The 22755-nt window shown below is 33.6% G+C and overlaps 1 protein-coding gene across 2 annotated transcripts in view; it reads right to left on the bottom strand.

The window, feature by feature from the left end:
- Window positions 1–22755, bottom strand: part of LOC123551524 (cubilin-like) — a 201932-nt gene that overhangs the window by 158227 nt on the left and 20950 nt on the right. Inside the window, exon 1 of one of the 2 annotated variants that reach the window (XM_053541007.1) lies at window positions 15704–16285. The exons of the other annotated variant lie outside the window; for it this stretch is intronic. The gene's annotated coding sequence lies outside the window, so the exon portion shown is untranslated. Of the gene's footprint in view, window positions 1–15703; window positions 16286–22755 lie in introns of those variants that run through there. 2 annotated transcript variants of the gene reach the window in all.

The following is a 22755-nucleotide window of genomic DNA, read 5'->3' as shown; positions in this document are numbered from 1 at the left end:
AGTCGATAACTTAACCTAGTAACGTACTGTTAGACATAAAGGAGAGAATATTCGCCAATAATTCCCTCATAAAACGAAATTGGTTATGAATGTTCCCAAAGTCATCACAGTATAGTGTCTAAACTTGAACAGATCATATCATGTATCGAGCCAAAGAGAGAAAACTTGACCAAATCATTCAATAACGCTGATCAGCATTGCATAACGAGATATTTTTGTTTGTTTGTTTGTTTTGGGTTTAACGCCGTTTTTCAACAGTATTTCAGTCATGTAACGGCGGGCAGTTAACCTAACCAGTGTTCCTGGATTCTGTACCAGTACAAACCTGTTCTCCGCAAGTAACTGCCAACTTCCCCACACGAATCAGAGGTGGAGGACTAATGATTTCAGACACAATGTCGTTTATCAAATAGTCACGGAGAACATACGCCCAGCCCCCGAGGATCGAACTCACGACCCCGCGATCCGTAGACCGACGCTCTACCTACTGAGCTAAGTGGCATAAAGTGGCATAACGAGATATAGTACAGCTGAACTTTGTAGATCTTGCTCTCATTTACTGTAAACAATTACATTTCGACTTCAAGGGTGTATAAAATATAAATGTAAAACAAGATTATTAATTTTAACAAAGTAGGATTATCTCTCATCAATAATGTTTTAAGAACCTCTGCACTGTTTGAAATTAATCCATGTTATTCACACTGCCTGCTAGCATGCTTGTCCGTCCAAGACTTTTGAAGCACATAGATTGAAAGAATTGTTTTTAAACCAATTAGATTGTAACAGCGTTTGAAATATCCTACTAGTAAAAGTAATATAACTTTCTGGACATCATAGAAGGTATATTGAATGAATGTAAACTTTATAAGCACTTAGTAGTGAAACTCCTTAAGCATGGTGAAATTCAACAGACAAAAAGTTTTACCAGACACATACACACCAGGCAAATGGGCACCCTCAAACTCCCCGCAGCGATTACTTCCCCTTACGGTATATTTAATCACTGCAATCACGAGTTGTTTTAACCAGAATTGGTTAACAGAACAGAACAGAAAAATAGGGAATAATAATAAAAAAAACATAAATCACAACCCAGAGCTCCAGATATCTTTTGAACCTAAAGGGTACGGTACTCCTTGATCTTTGTCGGAAAGTGTATTTTACTCATTGATATTTTTTATTTATTTGCAGTGTCATGTGACTTTCTCATTATCACGTGGTATCTCGTGAATGAGCGGTTATAATGAACGCAAGGGAAGGTACCCGCTGGGAGGAGCTTGGGGCACGCTATGTTTTGCCATCTTTGTATCAAATTTGCATGTTCTTATCTAGTACTTTACCTTCTATATAAGCGATTATTTCTTTTCGAAATCTCTGTTTAATGTCATTTTTGCCCTAACAGCACTGAAGGAACCATTTCTGGCGCCATCTGGGCTAGCTGCATAATGGCGGACAGGTTATTAAACACTGTTTTTTCTCTTGGGTACCACAGAAGCCTACATTAATGCTTGTTTTATAGTAGATGTATTTTTGTCTTTTTGGTAAAATATGGGAGAGAAAAATATGGGAAGGAAGGAAGGTTGTACTTGGTGAAGTAAAACTCAGTATTAGTATGAGTAGTAATACCTCGTCATAGTACATGTAATGTGATTTTGACGCAATCTTGCATTAAGCAAAGGTGACAGGAAAAATCCATCTTAGAATATACACGACCAAAACTTCTCTCATTTAATGTCAGTTGTAAGATATTTCTTCAAAACGAAGTAAGAATTTGTTCTCTGAAATGGGTCTAGCTGTGTGTGGCAGCTCTGTCATTTTTGTATAGAATATATAAGGAAAGACATTACAGCATTAAGGTAGTTCTGCACGTTTGAAAAACCGGAAGTGATGGCGTAACGTCATTTTCCCGGAAAACGTAGAATAAAGCCTGGATTCGGCGTACGGAAATGAAAATCAGTTTATGAATTAATCGAAACCTGTGAGTAAATTTGTTACAATGGCACTGTTGCTATATTTCTAAAGTCAAAATATGATATTAAAACATGTGGCACGTTAAAAAATTCAAAATAATGTCTTAAAATTAACGTAAAATGCCCGGTTCCCTTTAATCATGGTCAAATATCTCAAAAATAAGCACACGGACCTATACATTTTATTTCACCAAATTATAGGCCATGTGTTTATTTACAACTGTGAGAAGTTTCATCAAAATCTACATTGTAGAAAAATTTCTATCCGCGAAAAGTTATGAAAGTTATGATTTTCCCATAGACTCCCATTATGAAATATTGCGTGAGGTCCAAATTTTTCAAATCAGCCTAGCAAAAAATCAAGCACACGACCCTATCTTTTTTATTTGCTGAATTTTCTAGGTATATTCTGAAGTTTTGAAAAATTGGAGTTTAATCAAATTCTACATTGTAGAAAAAGTTTCGATCCAAACGTGCAGAACTACCTTAAATTAAATATAAAGGAATATTGAATAAAACAAGATAAAAAGAGATTTACTTCGTTTGAACATGTCAGCTGCATTTAATAATTTCCATATAATACACTAACTGAAAAATGTGCACGAACAGGTGTTACTAGATACTAGTCATACCATGAATGGAACTCGAGCACAATATTTTGTCAAAAGTAATTATATTAACCCTTACCCTGCTATATTTCTATAATGGACTGGTCCGTCTTTCAATTTGGACAGTACCACTTATTATTCAAAGGGGTGTTCACTCTAAATTTACTGACTGAATAGCGAACAGTGCAGACCATGATCAGACTGCACGGATGTGCAGGCTGATCTTGGTCTGCACTGATCGCAAAGGCAGAATAACTTGCCGCCAGCAGACTAAAGGTTAATTAGCCACTAGTTAAACATTCACACTGATATTTTGCAGAGTTGATCAACTAGTATCTTAGTTTGCTTATTAAAGCCTGATATGATACACAGTCGTGTTGAATGTCACAGTGGTAGTATAAAAAGATATACTTAAATGCTGCAAATATCTACTTGATAAAATTCCGATTTCTTCAAAACTTCACTGACAAACTGCATGACCCTTTATAATTGAACCCATCCTTTCCAAATGACAAAGACTATAAACATATTTCTTTCCTTTAAACGTGTTAAAAAATGATAGAAATACCATGGTGCACTGAAACATTAACCTTTGACCGGGTGTGACATAGAATAGCCGATTCGATTCTACCACAATTCAATATCGCATATAATTAGATTTACATCACTAATTAGATAGAGATTTCTTTCTAGTCCTGAATTATCTTTGATTATTAGGTAAATGTCATCTTGTATTATGCAAATAATCGTTATTAAGGATATTGTATTCAAGAAATTGCGATTGATAATGCTAAAATAGTTAAACGACAATGTCTCATCGCTATAACCAGTCTCACCACGAATTCACGTTCATCGTTATTTTTGGTAAGATTTGACACAAATTAATAGTTTAAGCTTTTTTGATTATAAGATATCATTCCTAGATTACTCCTGTACAAAACTGAAAGCGACCTTCAAATATGTCTGTTTCGTCAAATCTACAAAATCCTGGATCTGACAGTAACAGCCACATTCCTAGAAGTAAAATCCTTAGCAGTGCATGCATGCAAGCTCAAACAAAACACAAAGAACACATAGTAAAACAAACAGACAAAAATGAAGAAGTAAGCAAACATCAATTAACACAGTGGGGTACCGACTTGGAAACCATCAGTCCAGTTGACAGCTTACACCAATAATTCGCAAATCTAAAATAACCATTTTCCAAAGTTAGAGGATAGCGTAAATAAAATTTATTATGAAAGATGGATTCCTTATATACGTATTATAACCTGCACCAGATATTCCTCAGCATTAACAAACACAACTTTGGGGGCCGACAAATGCCTGGTCAAACTCAGTCAAGAATTCTTAAGGCAGAATGTTTAGTCTCAGTTTTGCTTGTTTTGTCACATCTAGTAAAATGTGTGCTGCGGGCAACACGTGGCAAAATGATAGGATTGTCTCTACAATATGATGAAATGTTGGAATGTAGCGAAGTGTGTTTCCCAGTGCTGCCCTCATCCATAACTCATCAATGCCGTTTTTCGACAATAAAACATCACATCTATGTCACCATAGGGCAGCACAATTTTTCATTGATGTGCTATGTGGCACTGATTGCATAGGGCACGATACAAATGTCAGCTTCTTCAAGAAGTAGCTTCAGTGATATTACCATGAGCATTGTGTTTTAACGTTTATGTACATGTTGAACTTTTAGTGACACTGACCATGAACTTTGGACCTCGAGGGCTTGACTTTGTCTTAGTCCATGAGTCGCAAATACATAAATTAGGGAACAATATAAATTAGGGAATGTACTTATACATTTAATGCAATCTAATGTGTCTATACATGTAGTATGTAATTCTAATACGATATAACTATACTCCATTTTTATGCCCCCACTTTGGGGGGGGGGGCATATAGATTTGCTCTTGTCCGTCCGTCCTTCCGTCCTTCCGTCCGTCCGTCTGTCCGTCCGTCCGTCCTTCCGAAAATGTTGTGTCGTGCGTAGCTCTGAAAGTATTTGACGTAGAGTCACAAAACTTTACAGGAATGTTGGTCAGCATGTGTAGTTGTGCACCTGGGGTTTCGCGTCCGGATTCATTCAGTCATGTAGAAGTTATGGCCCCTGACTTTGTAAAAATTGGTCATTTTAATGTTGTGTCGTGCCTAGCTCCAAAAGTATATGACATAGAGTCACAAAACTTTACAGGCATGTTGGTCAGCATGTGTAGTTGTGCACCTGGGGTTTTGCGTCCGGATTCATCCAGACATGTAGGAGTTATGGCCCCTGACTTAGTAAAAAATTGGTTATTTTAATGTTGTGTCGCGCATAGCTCCAAAAGTATTTGACCTAGAATCACCAAAGTTTACAGGAATGTTGGTCAGCATGTGTAGTTGTGCACCTGGGGTTTCACGTCCGTATTCATGCAGTCATGAAGAAGTTATGGCCCCTGACTTTGTAAAAATTGGTCATTTTAATGTTGTGTCGTGCCTAGCTCCAGAAGTATATGACCTAGAGTCACAAAACTTTACAGGCATGTTGGTCAGCATGTGTAGTTGTGCACCTGGGGTTTTGCGTCCGGATTCATCCAGTCATGTAGGAGTTATGGCTCCTGACTTAGTAAAAAATTGGTTATTTTAATGTTGTGTCGCGCATAGCCCCAAAAGTATTTGACCTAGAATCACCAAAGTTTACAGGAATGTTGGTCAGCATGTGTAGTTGTGCACCTGGGGTTTCGCATCCGGATTCATTCAGTATTGTAGGAGTTCTGGCCCCTGACTAATGTCATGTAGTGGGGGCATCTGTGTCCCATGGACACATTTCTAGTTTTCTGTCAAAATCACAGATTGAAGTGGTGTCACAAAATTTCCTATCATTTCTCAACTATTAAATGCATGGTCATGAAATAAGTTTTGTTGTTACTCGTATTGATAACAGTAATTACAAAACACTTTTTGAAAGCATTTGACTAAAACTGTGCAAACGGATTAAAACGTTTAGGTGTAAAAACATGTTTTTTCACGGACTGTTTAACATTTTGACATTGACCTTGACCTTTGGGGACATAAACTACCACACACATTGAGGTCGGTATATATGTACACATAATTGTTATTAAAAATAAAGTTTTGCAAGTGATCGACTAAAGAAATGGTGGTCGTATTGGGCGCTACCTTGGTTTCCATGGAAACCGACAGGATTTCAACTGTCCACCCTCAATAAAATTAAACTTCCAGCACCCTTCTATACCAAGAAATGCTCTGGACAAAAAAATCACTGTAATTGCTCCAGAGACTGGACTATATTGGTAACTTAGAATCCGTCACTTTTATAGCTTAACTTCAGGAAATATTTGAATCTATCAGTGACTGATTTTAAATTCTCTTGAAAGATTCTTATGTTTTTGTTTTGTTTTTTGTTTATTTGTTTGTTTGTTTGTTTGTGTTTGGTTTGACGCCGTTTTTCAACAGTATTTCAGCTATCAACGGCGGGTAGTTAACCTTACAGGTGTTGCTAGATTCTGCGCCAGTACAAACCTGTTATCCGTAAGTAATGCCAACTTCCACACATGAATCAGAGGTGGAGGACGAATGATGTCAGACACAATGTCTTTTATCAAATCGTCATGAAGAACATACGCCCTGCCCGGGGATCGAACTCGTGACCCCGCGATCCGCAGACCTGCGCTCTTCCTTGTGAGCTAAGTTGGCGGGCTATATTTTCGATGTTTGAAACGAAATAAGGTAGAAACAAAATAAAACAACTATTTCAATAAGACTGAACTTGATACATGTTTACAAAACAACAAAATATTCTCCGAATTGTATTATTGAAATTCTTTCTTTTCCTTTCGATCTAAAGTGAAAAATGTACTGCATTCGCCTACAGCTACCGGGTCATCATTTATCTCTTAGACGATTTTACAATGGCGGGGAGCAACGAATTATCTATAGGTAAATGTGCAAACATGAAAATAGGTTAAACATATCACATGAAATAATGCAAGATAATATAGCAACTAAAAGTAAAATACATAGGCTTACACTATACAGAGTTAAATTTTTAGAAAGCAAGATTCTCTGTGTATTATTTTTCGTTTGGTTTAGAGTCATATCAGCGAGACTTTGGTCTTATGGCAAATTTTCAAGTTTTGATGGTGGGAGATTGCCCCTGGTTACTCCTCCAGACATATTTTACAGACGTGAGAATGCACCTTGGTAGAACCTTAGACCTTTCGTAATTCCTCACATGAAGAATTTCTGTTTAAATGTGAGAAACTTTGATATTATATGTATGATATTGTATTAAGTTTAAAACTAAAATACTTAACTTGACAAACACCTTGTAGTCCATTTCAAATATATTTATACATATAGACCTACATATAATATCAAAGTTTAAAGTATTAAGTATTGAAGTAAGAATAGTATTGAAACTTAAAAAAAACCCAACAGAAAATGGGACCATTTTCATTGCCGCAAAACAATTTTAAAGTCTGAATAATACTGGATAATAAGGAATAATTTGCATTATTACGTTACAAAGACATTAGATGTATATATACAACTGTAAAGACATTCAGCATAGATGCAGAATGGGCTCATTAAACTGCCGCCTTAAGTATGTAAATTGACATCAAATAGTATTCCTTTGGCAACAATTAGCATAAAACGGAGAAAATAGTTTCTACAAAGACGACTTTTAGTATAATAGGTACAAACAAAGAATCTATTATCATTGCATGTATCCTTTACAACCTCTGTTTCTAAAAGATATTTGGTGCCAAATAGCAATTCGAGGACTCATTATCTTATATCTTCTTTTAAGTGCACCAATTTTCTGTACTGTTGTTTATTTCCATTAATACCGCGGATTTACCCTGTTCATATTATTTTTTACTTTATACACCCAAGTATTTTGTCACTCATGTTTAAGCTTTACTCGGCGGGGATTTCTTTTATTACACTGTCTTGTATAACTAGTTGAAAATAAGGCAAGTTTAAGGTCGGCTTGTCCTAAACACCTTCACCCTCCAGGTTTCTTTTTACACGTTACTGGCCATGCCAATGCAGTGCTCATATATTCAACTTGCTTTCTGTCCGTTTCGTTTTATATGTTATGTATATTGTATTGATTTTTTGGTGGTTTCACTTTCCTTCGCTTCCCACTATTGTGCACCTTCACTTTTGCGGCTCCTCCATTATTCCCACGATTTTTACTAAACATTTTCCCTCTCCTCAAATGCACACACCTTTTTTCTTAATCTTAGTGTACTTGGTGATGGATATTTGAAGCAAACCGCCTGCTACAAGTTCTATTCATAGTTGACACACTTTGCGACGTGTGGCTCTAGATATGTGTGCTGTACCCAATGCTCTCAGGGAATATACTTTAAACATTTCAATTTTTAGGTATATGTTTGTTCAAAATATTTGTCTGTTTAGAAAACGTGCTTAACAAATTTATCTGTTGTTTTTAAAAGAGCATTCTAAGAGCTTGCTAATAACTGTAATTGGTTGAAGCCTCACCACTTACAGTGGGGACTTGATGATTTGGTAGTTTGATTTATTCAGTAGTAGTTTTGTCATGTACTGCAAAATGCTGATCTTTCCACAGTTTTTTCCCCAGCTTCAGGCCGGTATTGAATTCACCTTTACTTCCTGAAATATTTGAGGTGAAGGTCAACTAACAGCTGATTAAAACTGTATAATTTGATCGGATGAAAAAATCCACAGGGTTTCGAATGGAATACACAATACTTTCTTAAGTGGAGCGCAGTGCTCTGAGCTGTATTGTTGGACAGTATAATCCATTGCAAGAATCCTGTGGAAATAGCTTACGTCATAAATCTGACTCCCCTCGGTGGTGAAACTGTGGCAGAATTTGACTACAAACCTTCTGATACGGAGTTGTCTCCCATAAAGGATTTACAGTCAACTCGTCCCCCCAGTCAACTCGTCCCCATTTTGATCATTTGGTATCCCTTGACGATTTTAAATTGTGTACCCCATTTTTCGGCTCCTCCTCTTTAACTTTATATTTTGTCAAAGTTTCCTAGATTATGATTAATATAATTATGATGTAAAATATGTGTTCTGTAAAATATGTTCTACATAAAAAAACATGAAAATTTTACTTTAAAAACTATATTTTATTTTGGTTGATTAATACCCGATCGTATGTAAAAATGCACAGTGCATGGACGTTTTGTACCTTAAAGTGTGCATTGGCTAACGCGGCCGTGTATCTTTTTAAAAGATACTTCTACTTTTTTTCTAGTATTATTTTATTGCAACTCTCCCATATGAATCTGAGGACAAGAGACTGAAATGATTGGTCAAATCGTAATGTAGAGCATTCATCCAGCCTAAATATTTTTAATTTAAGGTAGACAAGAAACAAAAGCAAAGCGTCTGCATAAATTTTAGAAATGCCATTAAACAATCACTGTTATTAAGGCAAGAAAACGGTCATAACATTTTGAAGCGTTCGTGCTTATATACTGTTTAGTAACTTATATCATTTTTACAAATGTTTTACCATCAACCATACATAAAAACTAAAAAAATGATACACTTTACGATATCCATACTGTATTGTATCTTTCCTCTTGGCATTAGCTTTCATTTAGAAATATATTTACTAAAAATAAATCTTAACAAAGTCATGTGCTCCGAAAACTAAATTTGTCTTTTAAATTTTGCCTACCCTTCTGCTAAAACCGGTGCTAATAGACCACTTTCTTTTCTATAAAGGTCTGTTTAGTTTAATTGTTTCCAAATATATCATGTCAATTTGAAAACATATATAATTTGTTTTTGTGACAGAGTTAATACAAACAAAAGTAGTCTGACGCAGTCAGTAATTATTTCTTTAACTTTTAAGGGATTTCTGCAGTACATATTTCATTTCTAATGACAAGAAATGCATAAAATATAAAATTAAATATTGTTATAATTCCCGAAGGAAACGAAATGTTATGTGATTTCAATGACAGGTACGGCTACCAATAAAGCCGGAAAAACGACGACATGAAATAAAGCAGCGTGTCCATCGACTTTAAGGTAAGAAATAGTGTGCCTCCTTTTTGAAGAGTATTCACTTCCTACCATAAACCTACTTTGACTATTTTTTCAGGATGGCGTAGGTTCAAGGCCCACTAGGACCAAACTTTTTATCTGATCGTTGTCAAAATATTTTGTTCTTTTCCTTCGATTGAGTTGAAAGAGTTTGTGTCATGGAAATTAATTTGTTCTCGCAAGTTTCTGATTATTTACCTTGTATATGTTTTCGAGGTCAGTGAATCACACGATTACGACAACCTCTATGAGATGGAATGTGGATACAGAGTGTAGTTTTACAAATTGACGAGTGCTTTACCTTTATTCTCAACGTAGTTTCAATGTTTTGTCTTTGAATGTTTGAGGCATTTGACGGTTTTTGTGCCAATAAGACATTTTTGTCCGAAAAGCACATATCTTTTACACTTTTCTGAGTCATACTTTTTACATCCATTCTAGACCAATCGGAATCGACGCAAAATATAGTCACAGACGTTGTTCCATCCCAGATAATGTCACGTGGGATAGTCACCTTCAAATACACTTTTATTTTCCAAATAAAATAATCATATTTAGTACACTACGTTTACAACTTTTATCTTTTGTGTTTAAAAGCTTCAATATAGATAAGATCCTTTATAGTTTCTCTGTGTTAAATTTTGTTGTTGAGATACTTTTTTTATTAATATCATCTATATTATTATTATTATTATTATTACTATCACTATTGTTATTCAATTTGCTTATAGCTGTATTTGTATCTTTATAATAGTCTCTTTTTTTACGGAGTTAACACAGGCCAACGTTATGTCTTAAATATATGTTGTCTCTTTTTGCAAACGTTATACTTGCCAATTTAATTGTCATAAAATTTGGAAATTTGGAGATCTTTCTAAGCTACTGATAGACTCACGTTACTTTAAAGTATGCTTTATTTGCTAATTATGTAACTTGTAACTACAGCAAAGTGAAAGCGATGTTTTCACAAGGAGGAGATAAATACGTAAGCTGATTTATTTTTAAAACTGCAGCTGCTTTCATTACAAGATTCTAGGTTATATCGTCTTCAGACACTCACAGACTATTAACTATGTTTCTGTTGTAATTGTTCAAAGGGGTATTTGATTACTACTTATATTTCTGCAACAATTCTTTCGTCAGAGAAGGGAAGTGAAATTTTCATTTCGAACTATCTTTGAAGTCTAAGGTAGCTAGCGACATGAAAGGATGCTATCCGTGCTTTGAAGCTTTTATTGTAAGTCTACATTGGTTGAAAGGGAACAAGATGTTTCTGAAGAATATATATATATATATATATATATATATATATATATATATATATAGTATGAGAAAAAATATATGTTCAAACAGTGTCAAAAGTTTAATTATAAACCCGAGCGCTTTCGGCTTTTTAAAAAAACCTTTTTCAAGGGTAGCATAAATCAAAACAACACAACAACGGCGTAAATACCGCCTGTATAGTTCGATATATAAATGCTTGATATATATATATATATATATATATATATATATATATATATATATATATATATATATATATATATATATATATATATATATAGTCATATGTCATCTGCAGTTAATCTGTGTTACTTATTTACATAATAAAATAAGCCGTAAAACTTACATATAACGGTGTAAAATGAAATAGAATAAAACAGAAATGATAACTGTTTACTGCTGCAATTAGTTCTTTAGTATATATTGTTACATATATTTATGATATGAAAAGGAACCAAACGAACTTATTTTATCGATATGCTTTTGTAGCTTCGATAACATTGATAATTTCTAGAGAATAGATACGTTCATGATAAATCCACATGGCGATATTATCTGCTATATATCTTTTCTCCCGTTTGCATTGAATCGTCCCTTAAGTGTATTGGTTTACATGAACGCAGCTGCACCTTCTGTTTTAGTGATAACATATTTCATGAAACTTTTAAAGTAACACTTCATAATTTAGATAAAGTATTTGGAAGTATCGATCTATCGTAGATCTATATGATACAAATATTTTCGGGAAATTTGTTGAGACCCAATTTGTAAATATTGACTGAAACTGAAATGGGGATAATGTTTACATTTTAGCGCATCAAAACCAAAAGCGGAATTACGCTACATGTAAATATTCAAAATGTCGTTATATGAAAGAGTATTGGTACTATCAGTAAGTGCATCGGGTATAACTGATATCTTATATAACTGATGAAAAAGCGTGATTTTCAAACGGAATCTAATTTGCATATTTACTAGAGCTGCACGTACACGTTCAATCAGTGATACCCAGGTATTTTCTTAGGATATTTTGCAAATAATCGACCATTTACCTATCTTTTAAACTTACTGCTGCAGATAATATACAACTATGAAAAATCACATTAAAAAGCGCCATGTAATTACACGAATTTATCAGTTCTTCACACCTTATTTCCTTCAAACTTGTTACTTGCTGAAAATGAATATTGTCAAAACCTAGTTTTCATAACATTCAATAGTTCAATTTATGCCACAGTAAACAATTAAGTCAGTTATAGCTACAGAAATCTAGGAAAACGTCATTTTTCTGTAAAGATAGAAACAGTTTTTAGCAGGACGGATAAATGCAGGACGGATATTTCATCCGTCTGATTAAACCAGAACAGGCCTTCCCATGTTACATAACATTTGAAAATATGATGTCCTATAAGTAACATTTTGACTTTACCGAAACAGAGCAATTGATCGAGTTACTTATCCTCAGCCATCGCATAACCTTTATCTTTACAGTTACATGCTTCACTGGAACTAATTCTGTTTAGCACATGGAATTGACCTTTCCTTTCTAAATCCCTATTAGACAAGTTTATTGTAAATTTCTGGAGGTTGTCTGCGTTCAGTTGATAACAGAATTGTGGTCTCTTCATTATAAAACTCCCTAGCTTCTTGAGTTCTATTTCAGACGAACGTTTTTTTCTCAAGAATTAACACTTCAGTCGATCAATTATTTTCAGACTGTTTCATGAAAACTTGTCCGGATGCACTATAAGAGTCCTAGTAAATTTTGATTATGTCACAGTCTCACTCTTATTAGATAAGAGGCGTTGCATATTTCCTGTACATTTCTTATCTTTTCAGTAGGTGATTGAACATTTTACTGATCCTCAAGTGTAAAAGAAATTGTCCTGTAATAAGAACACTTTGGTTTCTAAGAATTATAATAGATCGCAGATTGACAGATATAGCTAATGCCGCTGTAAGACACATTTATATAAGTCTGACCAACAAAGGAAGATGTATCATGTAATGTATCTTGTACTTGCAGCGGGTTTTATTTGATAATAGTTGATACTGGAAAAACGTATTTCAATATTTTATAGAGGAAACCCTGAAATAACATTTTCTTATTTATCTAATGTTGTTAGTTCGTGTCTCGTACGAAAACCATACCTGGTTACAATTTGAAGGTATAAAACACTAAATGCACCAATTGCACATCAATATATTTTATAACGCTAGCAAAGTACAACTTTGTTGTTTTTGGTACTTTAAGACACATCTACTTCTGCTAAATAAAATCGTTAGTGAATATCATTCTGGTAAAAAAATGTTTGCACATTTTTGTCGTTTTTTTTTCAGAGGATGTTTCACAGGGGGCAAACTTGTGTTGACAGAGAGAGTGCTTTGGTAAAGTAAAATGAGTAGGTTCACCATAGAAAACATTACAAAGCACTTAGTGAATAGTCAAAAAACCATAACTTATGGAAGAGAACAATGAACATTTTAGCTATTTTATATTGTTGCAACATACAGTTTTACGTCAGTTGCTGAAAATCAAATTAGATGGACAAAAAAAAAAACAACAACAACACAAAAACAAATCAGTAATGAAACAACGGAACAAATCATCTTATTAGTTATATCGTAGATTGGTATTAATAGATTGCATTTTACTTTATTTATTGTCTTAAGTATATGTAATTACGCCTTTTACAACGGTGTATAGATACTCTGGAGGCCTATTTGCAAATTAATTAGACAATGAGCACCTGTAAAACAGTCAAAATAATAAGCTTCTAATCCGTAACAATTTACAAAGTAATTAGAACATGTGTACTAGTTATCTGATGACGTTATAACATGCAAAGCAATGAGGTCATTTGCAATATTTACAAGTTTCTACAGATGTAGCGTTTTTATGGTATATATGTCTCCCTTAAAGTAGCGTTTGCTACAGGATTAATTGCTCTATGTCTTAAATATTTGGCATGGTGAAATAAATCTGATTATTGTTCTTTTTTTTTATTGCCATTAAAGTAACCCTAATATTAGACATTTTCGTAACCAAAGTATTCTTGCATATATCGTCCTAAAACATCATTGTGTGTTTGTATCTGTTTTCTTTATCCTAAGTTGTTTTCTTGATCTTCCGCCCTTGACAAGGAAGAACCATGTATAAGTTATACACCGTTATATCTCCAAAGGTTGTTGTAGAGTCATTTATTTTTTTTAAATTTAATTCTGAAGATTTCTCAAAAGCGGCGCAAATGCAACACTGATGAGAGAACCTCTTCACTTGTAAATGTTGAACAATTACTGTTTTCTATTTCTTTATGTAAGTACCCGATTCACTGTATAATTTCCCTTTGATGATATACTGATCAACTTTAATATCTTAAAAATAAAATATTTTAATACCGCCACTTGAGTTCTTTAGCTTGATATATCATATTAAGCAATCCGAAAATTTCATATTATCAAAGTTGCCGTTAGTATAGACATATTTATACATTTCCTGGTATATACGAGTGAGTGAGTTGGGTTTTACGGCGAATCGACACAAAACGGTCATACACCGCCGAGTGGTACATATGAACATAATGTTTCATAATAAAGAATCAACATTCTGAATTCATTTACTAGGATTCAATATAAATGTCATTTTTCTGAGCTCAGAAATACAAAAAAAATGATACAATTAAAGAATCTTCTAATGCAGACTTCGTAGTGTGTCAGTATCTTTAATTCTATAATTACAAAAGGTTCGTTTTTCAAATTTTGCCTACGTTTAGAGCAGTGTGGTGTAAATGTTGTTTTCGCAATTTCAACAAAATCGAATGACGTCATTATACTATCTTGTACTGTTTCTTCTATAAAGACCTTAATCAATGTAAACAGAGCAACTGAGTTACACCTTTTTATTTTTACAGTTACATGCTTCATTGGAACTAATTCTGTTTAGCACATGGAATTAACCTTTCTTTTCTAAATCCCAATTACTTACAAGTTGATTGTAATTTTCTTGAGGTTGCCTGCGTTCATTTGATAACAATTTTAAAACGGATAGGTATATTGATTTTTTTGCAAGTGTGATTATTCTTATTAGTATTGGAACGCATAAAATATTAATAACAGAATGTCGTACTAGAAACCAGAAATCTGACCATATATTTTTGTAAACAATCAATATACTCACCTTTCTTTCATTCTTAATTGTTTCCAGTCGCTTCGCAAAAGCAAAACCTTTATGTGTATTTTAGAAAGCTTTAAAAATGAGTTGAGAAAATGAAAATTTGAGAATTGTTACTTACAAAAATTATCAAAACGTGTTGCAAATTTCAAAAATGTACTACTAATAATTTAGGAGATATTGATATACATTGTAATATCAAATGTTAAGTGAGAAAATTTGCTATGTGTAAGAGAAAGGAAACGTTTCTTTTAATGTTTAAATGTTTAAAATTTATTTGTAATAAATGAATGCAGACAATTATCCTCACAACTGCAAATGATAATATGAAATAATTCATTTGAAGACTAAACGGTACAACAGGTGATAGCATATTGTCTTTAGTTGGAGTAACTGCGGTACAGCTCGTAAACGATGCAATAATGTCTTTAGCTGGAGTAATTGTTAAAGGAAATATCAAATATTTGGGGTTAAAGCAGAAACTGTGCAAAACTGCCCGTGATATTTTGTATGTCTATCATAAGAACTACGAACCATTTCACATGTTTTGTTCATTAAAAAAGCAATGATAAAACACACTAAAGGAAATAACTTACCTAAATAAAATGGTCCTCACATGCAAATTTTTCGCGTGCTCCATGAAATTTAACAAATAGAATTACACTAAAAACTGTTAAGTGCAACGAAAATTATTAACACATTAACTATAAACACTTTTGACTATATTGTGTTTTATTTGATGCATCGTTTTGCAAATACCTGCCACATACAAAAAATACAAGGATTGCTGATGTGACTTTTACGTAGGAAAAAAATCAAATCAAATCACGGAATACTAATTAAATTGTTACCTATGTAAAACTTGCCAGTAATAATTCCAGTGTGATTTACACAACCGTTTTTTCATTTTATCAATGAGTTTTACAGTTATCCAAAATGAAAATATAATCCGTCGCCACTACAATTAAAGACGGATTTCTTCCTATTAAGCAGCCTCCTTTTCTTCGCATTAAATTGTAATTAGCACAAAATCACATGATTTTTGCAAAGATAATTCCGAATTTTGCTCTACTGATGTAACTATGGATATTCAATTGCTTCCTTCCCATTCCAATTCTGGCATAATACTAGAATATCCAGCTGAGTCGATAACTTAAGCCAGTAACGCGATGTTAGGCATAAAGGAGAGAATCTTCGCCAATAACTTCCACACAAAACAAAACTTGTTATGAATGTTCTTAAAGTCATTGAATAAACTTGTAGAGGTCAAAATATATATCGATTTGACTATAGAAATTTCGGTCATGTCTTAGATAAACGCCACTCGGTATAGTTACAGTTTCTTCTTATCTAATAATAAATGTCAGAGCACGTTAATGATAACAATTTCTTCTCGACAGACAAATTGATTGCTTTTAATGGGAAATCTTATTGTATTGTAGACTCCGTCCATGTAATAAACTACGCGAATGTGCTGTACATTTTCGTCCGTTTTAACAAGTTTGTATCGCACGTATTTCAAAATGTATTTAGTTTAGGGGCATAAAAAGTTAGAGGATTGCTATATAGCATGTGAAGTTATGCATCTGTTGTTCTGTCTTGGATTGCACTCAGCCAGACTAGAGTTATGGTCCTTGACTTAGTAGAAAATAACACATAAATTGCCTAAATAATTTATTTGCATATACATGCATCTTAAAAAGAATTCAATTCGAGTCATGAAGCCATGTACAATAACAGGAAGTTGGGGCACCAGTGCCCCATGGACACACATCTAGCTCGTCAAGAAATGTCAACAAAACTATGAAATGAGCCGTGCCATGAGAAAACCAACATAGTGGCTTTGCGACCAGCCTGAATCCAGACCAGCCTGCGCATCCGCGCAGTCTGGTCAGGATCCATGCTGTTCGCTAACGGGTTCTCTAATTGAAAAAGGCTTTGAAAGCGAACAGCATGGATCCTGGCCAGACTGCGCGGATGCGCAGGCTGGTCTGGATTCATGCTGGTCGCAAAGCCACTATGTTGGTTTTCTCATGGCACGGCTCAAATGTAATTTTAAATGGTGCCATGTAATAATACGTAGTTACATGATTTAGCTTGGTGCTTCTTTAATTTGTTTTCCTCAAAGCACGTAAATTGCATAAAACAAATATAGACAAAAACTAATTTTCATAACATTCAACATGTTAATTTATACCACAGAAAAAGAAACATACACCCAATTTTATCTACAGAAGGTAGAATGGTTCAATGCCAATTTCTTCCGTGACCGAAACAATCTAGGAGGGATGTAAGCTTCCGTAACAGACTGATCTATGTTATTTAAGACTGATTTTCAGGGAAGTATTATTTCACAATTAAAGTGGTATATGCATGCGAAATCATTATTGAATTATTTGTTATGACAGTGCCACACAAATCGTAATGAATGAGGAAATATATACATTAATGTTTGTTTTTCGGTATCCCTTACAACCTATAACTGTATCATTGTACAAAATAATGTTATAATAAAAACAATACGTGTACATTCTAATAAACAAACATGACTACAGCAGAGCAAATGAGTTTCTTATCAATGAAGAAAAACGTACACAACTCTATGCTATTCTTCAAACTTCACATCACATTTATCTTAGCAATTTACAAGATTCTCTGGAATAATTCTGTTTTAGGTAGTTCTGCACGTTTGGATATATTTTTTTTTTCTACAATGTAGAATTTCATTAAACTCTGATTTTTCAAAACTTCATAATAAACCTAGAAAGTTCAGCAAATAAAAAAGATAGGGTGGTGTGCTTGATTTTTTGCTAGACTGATTTGAAAATTATGGACCTCACGCAATATTTCATAATAGGAGTCTATGGGAAAATCATAACTTTCATAACATTTTCGCGAATAGAATTTTTTCTACAATGTTTAAAATAGACATGACCTATTATTTGATGAAATAAAATGTATAGGTCCGTGTGCTTGTTTTTGAGACATTTGACCATGATTAAAGCAAACCGGACATTTCACGCTAATTTTGAGACATTATTTTGAAATATTTAATGCGTCATGTGTTTTAATATCATATTTTGACTTCAGAAATATAGCAACAGTGCCATTGTAATAAATTTACTTGCAGGTTAAGATTAAATCATGAAATGATTTTGTTTTCCGTACGCCGAATCCTGGTTTTAATCTACGTTTTCCGGAGAAATGACGTTACGCCATCACTTCCGGTTTATCAAACGTGCAAACTACCTTAACACAATACCTGGCCTTTCTGAACCTAAATTATTGAACAGTTTTATTGCAATTTTCTGGATGTTGTCTGCGTTCAGTTGATAACAGAATTGTGGCCTCTTCATTGTAAAACTCCATAGCTTATTGAGTTCTTTTTCACGTGAGACGTTTTGTCTAACTCTTACTTTTCAGAAGGTAGTCATAGGGCATACTGGTCATCAAGCGGAAAGAAATTAGTCTTGTACAAAAATTACAAAAAAAAAAATCATTTTGGTATTCTTAGAGTTATAATAGATCACACTAATGTCGATAAACGTTGTAAGCCACTTTTGTATATGTCAAACCCGCCAAGGAAGGTCGATATTGTAATGTTTCTTGTACTTACAACGCGTTTTATTTCTGATAATTGAACCTGTAAAAACATAATAATAAAACTGTATATTATCATATTTTATTGAGGAAAGCCTGAAATAACATTTTCTTTTATTTTTGCAAAGTTGTTGGTTCGGTTCCGGTATGAGAACCATACAAACCATACCTTATGAAGTTTTTAAGGTATAAAACACCAAATATATCACTTGCACATCTTTTATTTGGGTAGTAGCACAAAATCGCCAGCAAATATCACTCTGGCATTAAACTGCTTGTATGTTTTTGTCGTTTAACAGCAGAGCAAATGTGTGTTGACAGAGAGACTCTCGTTCACACATTAAACACACCTTTTACATACAGGTGTTTCTTGGCATACTTGATGACGTTAATAATCAAATAACCAAGATATACGAATGGTTTGTCGCCTGATTAATCACGATTTGGAGTTCAGATGCGCGGGAATTGAACCACGTGGGTGTTAGCTCGAGTGGGTAAACGTCCAAGAACCTAAACGATGAGCCGTGGTTAATTTGACGATAAACCACAACAAGGCTTCTGATTGGAAAATGCTGAAAAACATTAAGCTGGACTTCATTTATCTGAGTACTGATGAACTGTTGGACGTCATGTAGCGATTTGACGTTGGAATAGACGTCAACCGTGGTTTATCACAGAACATACATAGCTTGACCGTCTAATTTGTTTTACATTCAATCAGATCGAGCCATATTAGAATGGAATACGTATTCATTATTTAACTTTGTACAAGTTTTTTGTTAGATTAGTGTTAACAGGATCGGGCAATAACAGATCCCTCGGGATGCTGCAGATTTTACAATATGAAAAAAATACGTGCTATCCCTTCGTTCAGGAGAAAATTTCCATATGTATTGCCATCAACGGTATTTCATTGATTTAGTTGACCTAATATACATTAAGATTGTAAATGAAAAACGATAAGAAGAGTACATACGTTAAATCAATTTGAAACTAAACTTAAACTTAAACTTCCTGACGATAAAGATTTATTTTTATTTGAAACAACGGTTTTAAATTATTGATATTCTATACTTTCTTCTTCTGAACAGACTCAGTCAAATCGAGTCTGCTATTACGCTGCTCGGTTGCATTCTATGCTTTCAAAGGATCTTTTTTTTTTTTTTTTTTTTTTTTTACGAATTTTATTAATTATCACAACAGTAATCGGTAAGTGCCATGTGGCGGCTATAAAAAGTTTCCTCGTACTTGGATTCAGTGTTATTATATTATCTGGTCCTTTGAAACCATGGAGACTATTCAAAAGATGTGTAATATAGTTCCGGCTTAAGAACTAACTAGGGGCGTGAGAGGAGTTGCACATTTCATTGCCTCTCATAAACAGCTCAATCAAAGCGAGTATGCTATTATTCTGTTTGTTTTCCTATACTTCCAAAGGATCTAGTTACAGATTTTATTGATTACAAGTACAACACAATTTGTGAATTCAATAGACAGGTTACTTACTATTCTTTTTGGCAGGTAATGATTTGTCTATTAGTTAAGTGTCAATTTCACACATTACTATTGCAAAAGATGAATGTATGGACATTCATATTTACTTCTTCCACATCCTCCATATGTGAATAAAAGTGTAAAATTCACAAACCGGAACCAAAAGGCAAGCATAAATGTTCAAACATTTATCAGTATTAGCTTATTTGTTTAAAAGGCCTGTCTGGAATATCATATAGGGGCATCATTTTAACTGTATATAGGCCATGTTATCGATCAAACAAAAAAAAATAAACATGTATTGCACTATAATAAGATCCGTCCATAATAACCAAGCGTTTATCTTAGAATATAGGCCACTTACAAAACAGTTTACACGAAAGTCAAAATATGTTTACTTTCTCACAATTTATGAACAAGTCAAAGCAGACAAAGTTTGGTAAAAGCACATCATTGAAGTCAGCCATGATACATAATTTTATCTACGATACATTTATTCACCTAAATTAACAAGTCAATGCAGGAAAGACCACGTTTAGTACAAGCACAACGATGTACTCAGTCGTACATAATTTTATCTATGATACATTTATTCACCTAAATCAAAACAACTACTGTATCCTGAAAATAATACAGGATATATATGATGCACTTAATGAGATTTATGTTATATGGTCGATATATGAATATCTCTCCAAACATGTTTTCTTTACATTTCTTTAATTTCCTACAAGGGCTCCCAATTTTCAATCAATTACATCATTTTTAAATCAATATTTTATGTTCCTTCTGTCACTTGCGCATACATGATTTTTTCAATGTTTTCCTGTAAGTGTGTCTCATGCAGCATATCAAAAGTTAGGACTTTCATCAGTGGATGGGAAATCGTTTTAGTTCAATCTGAAGTAGTGATTTTCCTTTATTCATCTTCTGTATGTGTTGCAATTTAGTTGTTTGGTGTGGACTCATACACAAACAGAAACAAAAGGAATGCCAACTACTATATACGGACTAGCAAACAAAGACACATCAGACAGATTGAATTTTAGAGTTACTGAAGTGTTCACCATTGAAATGAATGATGATGACTGTGTGAGAAACAGAAACGTTGATATCATACATAAATAAATAATGTTTCCCTTTAATAATAGTAGGCTTTTATTTCAATCTTAGCAGCAATGTAAACAAACAGATGAATGTATGTTTGCATACATATTTTTGTGAATACTAAAACATTATTTTATTATTTCTGTTTAACGTCATAAGGGGAAAACTACAAGCCACAATGAAATGTTTTGGGGTATTTGTAAAGTTGAACAAAGTTGGTGCTAATATTGTCTATGGTAAACTCACCCATTTCACTTTTAAAAAAAAATACCAAAGCACTTAGTGAATTTTCATTAAAACCATGACTGAGAGAGAACAATGAAACATTCTCGTTTAACACGTTTATGTGTCCAGTTTTACGTCAGTTGCTGAAACTGAAATAAGTGAGATTAAAGTACAATTCCTATTCGAAACAGTAACGGAAAAGCAGAACCATTCATCATATTAGTTAAATTTTAGATAGGTATAAATAGATTGTACTTTTATATTGTTACTGTCGTTTTAAGTGTATGAAATTAAACGTTTTTCTACTGCGTTAAGGTACTTCAGAGACTTACAAATTTGCAAATTAATGAGACGACAATGCGCATTTAGGAAAACAGTCAAGTGTGATTAACTTCAAAACCGTAACAATTTACAAAGTAATTAGAACACATGTACCGGTACCGGATGACGTCACAACATACAAAGCTATGAAGTCATTTGCAAAATTTACAGGTGTCTACAGATTAATCGGTTTTGTATGGTAGATTTGTCGCCCTTAGACGTGACGTTTGCTACATCGTTAGTACCTCTGGTTAAGATATGTCTGTTAATTTGTCTGCATTATTTTTGAAACAAAACTAAAGTTTTCTAGATATGTAAACATATTTTGTATTTAAAGAATTCTAACATTTTACCTGCATTATATTCTAAACAAGCTGTTTTCATGATTTTTCCTTCCTTGATTAAACAAAAAAGAGTATGTAAGTTATACATCATTATGTCTCCAAAGGCTGTAGTAGGGTCGTTTTTCTCTATTTCATTCTAAAGATATCTCAAAACGTATAGATATTATGGGCACAAATGAAACACTGATCAGTGAATCTTGTCCCTTGTAAATGTTAAAGAATTATTGTTTCCTACTTTTTTATCAAAAGTAGCTGATTCACTAATAAATGATTCTTTGGTGATATATTAATCAACTGAAATACCTTAAAAATATCTTATTGCCACCACTTGAGTTCAGATGTATCATATGAAGCATTCCAAAGATTTTATACTTTCAAAGTTGCCATTTATATGAATGTATCAATGCTTTGACAAGGGTTTCTTGTTTATTAATACATACGAATGTAAGTTTTCATAATAAGGAATTAACATTCAGGATCCGTTTACTAGTATTCAATATCAATTTGAGCCGTGCCATGGGAAAACCAACATAGTGGGTATGCGACCAGCATGGATC

The sequence above is a fragment of the Mercenaria mercenaria genome, chromosome 4 (assembly GCF_021730395.1).
Source record: "Mercenaria mercenaria strain notata chromosome 4, MADL_Memer_1, whole genome shotgun sequence".
In the NCBI taxonomy this organism is placed as follows: Eukaryota; Metazoa; Mollusca; class Bivalvia; order Venerida; family Veneridae; genus Mercenaria; species Mercenaria mercenaria.
Note: the sequence above shows the minus strand (reverse complement) of the source record. Positions and strands in the feature narration are given on the sequence as shown.